Raw genomic sequence first — 4,304 nt, 5'->3', positions numbered from 1 at the left:
TGTCTGAAACCATGACCCAAAAGGAATCGTTAGTTGTTTTTCTCAGGCATTTTGTCACAGTGATGAAAAGCTCCCCAGCACAGCTGAATTTTAAATAAAAGAAATCAAATAAAATATGTCTGAGTTCCCCAAATATTAAAGCAGGTTTTCTGTTCAGTAGCAGATAACATTTCACTTATAAATCATTGTTGGATATTCCTGTTTCGGGTGCTAATTAAATTTGAATCCCAATACAAATTCATAATATAATAAAAGGTAGTTAGAAAAGGTAAAATGAATCTTAACATGATGCTAATATTTTGAAGCACTGGAAACTTCAGCTAATAAATTATCGTCCGAAAGCATAATTATAACACCTTTGCTGCAAACAGAAGCTTGATGTATATAAAATCAATCTGACTTGGTATCCTGACTCTGATGCCAGTGGATCAAGAGCTTAAATACCTTAACAATGATGATGAAGATAATAACTCTTTGGTTGTTTGTCTTTAAAAAGAAAGGGTCCTGAGTAGGGCCAGTTGCCCTTCCAACTATGAATTGGCACCCTTTCCTTGTTATGGAGGAAGAACAAACAATTGGTTCTCTTAAGTTGGTTTTCTTTGGCATTTGGGACTGGTAATGTCAATGTAAGTCTATTTTCAGATTTAAATTGCCCCAACCACATGTTATTAGAGTGGTAAATAGTGACGGTTAGTAAATTAACTTCTCTCAGTATAGATAAACACAATCTAATTTCAGTTAACGCCTTTCCGATGGAAAAATCTGTTTAAAAGTCATGGTATTTCCTACATGCTGTGCCATAAAAGGAGAAAGTCTTGGCTTTCTTGGATGGCTTCAGTTCCTGCCCTGCTTCAGGACAAAGAGATCATGCCATAGTTCTTTATCCATTAAGTGAGAGGAATCAAAACGTTCTGTCTGATTTCATGTCTTCGGAGTGAACTTATTACCAAGTGCTCACATAGCAGAAGCTAAACAGTCCCAGTTGATTTGATCTGTCTTTCAGGCTGGCCACCTGTCCTGTTACACAGTTCTCCTCTCATTGACCCTTTAAAATGTATCATGATCTTGAACCCAAGATGCTAGATAATCATAAACACCTATAATCCACTACATGCCTTGTAGGAGAGAATGTCCTACTCATCACTAGATGTGCTCAGTGTTCCTGGGTGTCAATACTTTCAGCTTGAAGAACAAGGAAAAGTGTGTATACTAATGTATGTTGAGACACAGATCTATAAACTTTTTTATGTAACTGTACCTAAACTAAGCTAAACATGAGTTCATATCCTTGTCTTCTACTCTAATTAATTAATACAAGGGACATCATAGTGATTTCCTTTTGCTTACCTGGCAGTGAAAAATGTGACCCCCACAATCCAGCATCCATTTACTTAATTTTAAATTCCATATTTTATGTATGATAACAACACAGTCATTAACACATGCACTATATTGAACTGCAGTGCTTATTTAGAGTTCCTCTTTTCTTTGGTCTTATAGACTTTACTCATTTCCAGTTACATAGGATAGCACGTTTTCCTCACATCAATGAGTTGTTTCATATATTTATGTCACAGTTAGCTTGTTAATTTATAATTTCATCCTGGATCTCTTTTCCTCCCAATGATTTTTTTTTTGTTGTTGTTGTTATTCCAGAAATTGAATCCTGAGGCACTGAGCCACTGAGCCACATCCCCAGTCCCCAGGCCCTTTTTTGTAGCACCACTGAGCCCAGCTCTCCCTAGTGATTTTTGGATTTGCATACACTAAGGTTTGCTCTTTCCTTTTTTTTTTTTTTTTTTTTGGTATTAGGGATTGAACCTAGAGGCACTTTAAAACTGAGCCATATCCCCAGCCGTTTTTATTTATTTATTTATTTATTTTTATTTTGAGGAGAGAGTAGGATCTCACTAATTTGTTGAGGATCTCTCTAAATTAGCCAGGTGGCCTAGAACTTGTGATCCCCCTGCCTTTCAGTCACATAATGCCATGTGTGTGCAACTGCAGTATCATACAGACTACATTCATTGCCAAAAAACATTCCCTGTAGGCAGCCTATTCTGCATCCTCTGAATGCTTGGCAATCCATAATTTTTATTATCTTCACAATAGCTTTGTCTTTTCTGAGAGGTTTCAAATTGTCTTTCTAGACAGGCTTCTTTCACTTAGCAATATACATTTAGGATTGATACATGTATTTAATTTTTGTTTCCTTGTCACTTTAAAGATTTCTACTTTTTTTCCTATTTATCTCAAATGAGCTTTAACATCTTGAGTATGTGTCTAGGTGATAATTTGGAAGCTTTTCCTGACCAGATTTTACTCAACTTCCTGAATGTGTAGGGTAATATTTTGTGATGAAAATACTTTGGGATATTTTCTCACCATTATCTTTTTTAAAAATTGTATGTACTTTCTCTGTATCTTTTTGGACTCCAATCATATGTACGTTGTGATGTTTAATATTATCCTATGTGTCTCTGAGGCTCTCTTTATTTTTTTTCAATATGTTCTGTTATTTGAACTATAATTTTCTCTTATCCTTCATTCAATTTCCTATTTTTTCTTCTCTGTTAAATATGCTCTCGAGTTCATCTGATATATTTTTCAATTTAATTACTGCATTTTTTAGATCTAAATTTTCCATTGTTGTCTTTCTTGTAGTTTTCATTTCTCTCACACAAGTTTTCATTCATTCATTATTTGAATATATCTCTTAGATTATCTTAACATGTTCCTTGTAACATATCTGCATCATGTGCACTGAAATATTTGCTCTAGCTAATATGTGGGCCCCCTTAGAATCATTTTCTATTGCTTTCCTGTTTCCAGAGCAGATAAAACATTTTCCGGCATCTCTAAATTCTCAAAAATTTTTAGTTTTGAACTATCCATTAGAGAGCACATTGTTACAACTTTGCATTCTGTCTTAAAAAAAAGTACTTTTCATATCTATGCAAATTTTTCATTTATTTCCTTGTTTGTTTATTATCTCCCTAGTTTTACTATATAATTAGTAGTCAACCAATGATTTAAAGTTAAGTATTTTACACTTTTGTTGCCTGAATTTTGTGGGGGTTGAAGAATACATTTAGATGTACAGGGGATTCATGTTTCCTAGTGCATTCAATATTGCCAGACTCTTTTCCCCATGCATACATGCAATTTAGAAGTCAGATAGAAATGTGTGAAGAGTATATGGCCAGAGCTCTTCTACAGATCTCCTCTCTCCATGTCCGTGATTTAGATTTCTTACTGTTCTACTACCTGACCCAAACTGAGTCCACCACCTCTTGCTAGGAAATATTTTGAGTTTTTATTGCTCAAGCTGAGAGAGAGAGAGAGAGAGAGACATTCATCAGACAAGAAAGTTATAAATCTGCTATTCCTGTTTAGAATAATAATGACACAATGTGTAGTAAAGACATAAACCAATATGTTTATGTCAGTAAATTACTTATCTTTCTAAAAACATTTTATGTATGTACACACACACTTTGCTTAACAATGTGGATATACTCTAAGACGTGTTGTTAAGTGAACTTGTCCACACATGGACATGATACTCTGCACTTTCCAAAACCTAAATGGTGTGGCCTACTACATGCCTAAGCTAATTAGTCTGTATGGAATTGCCTACTGTTCCTAGGGCCATGATGAACAAAACAACATGAGACTGTATAAAGCACAAGAGAAAGTGATGCCATAAAGAGATGCAATACACATGAAATGTATAAGGCACCACAAGCAGAGCATGCAGAATGTCTTACAGTACACATTTTTAAAACTGTTTCTATTAGTGCATAATATTTACACATAATAGTGTTTTGACCTACTCATACATGCATGGAACATGATTTGCTCCACTTCAGTACCCAGGGCTTCCTCTCTCCCTCCCTCCTTCTTCCCCCTATTCCCCTTTCTCTACACTACTAGTCTTACTTCTATTTATTTATTGTTTCTTTAAATAAAAATGTGGAATACTTTACAAATTTGCATGTCATCCTTGTGCAAGGCTCATGCTAATCTTCTCTGTATCATTTCAATTTTAGTATATGTGCTGCCAAAGCGAGGATGATAGTCGACATTTTAATGTAAGTAGAACAGGTACTCTCTAAAATAATGACAGCATGCATAGTAAATACATTAGCCAGTAGCATAGTGATTTGTTGTCATTATCAAGTGTTTTTTATTATGCTTTATTGTATGTAGTGTGCTCTTGTATGACTGGCAGCACAGTAGGTTTGTTACATCCAGCACTACCACAACATGAGCAATGTTTTGTGCTAGGTGACAGAAACTTT

At 34.9% G+C, this 4,304-nt stretch overlaps 1 non-coding gene across 1 annotated transcript; it reads right to left on the bottom strand.

Moving 5' to 3' along the window:
• Positions 1-3,969: 3,969 nt before the first annotated feature.
• Positions 3,970-4,072, bottom strand: LOC124085983 (U6 spliceosomal RNA). The gene has a single exon (XR_006849659.1). It is a non-coding gene; the product is annotated as a U6 spliceosomal RNA (small nuclear RNA).
• Positions 4,073-4,304: the final 232 nt, after the last annotated feature.

Source organism: Marmota monax, unplaced genomic scaffold (assembly GCF_021218885.2).
Source record: "Marmota monax isolate L192 unplaced genomic scaffold, Marmota_monax_Labrador192_F-V1.1 WCK01_AAM20220418_F8-fsc00014, whole genome shotgun sequence".
NCBI classification, from domain to species: Eukaryota; Metazoa; Chordata; class Mammalia; order Rodentia; family Sciuridae; genus Marmota; species Marmota monax.
This window is presented reverse-complemented; position numbering and strand designations above follow the sequence as displayed.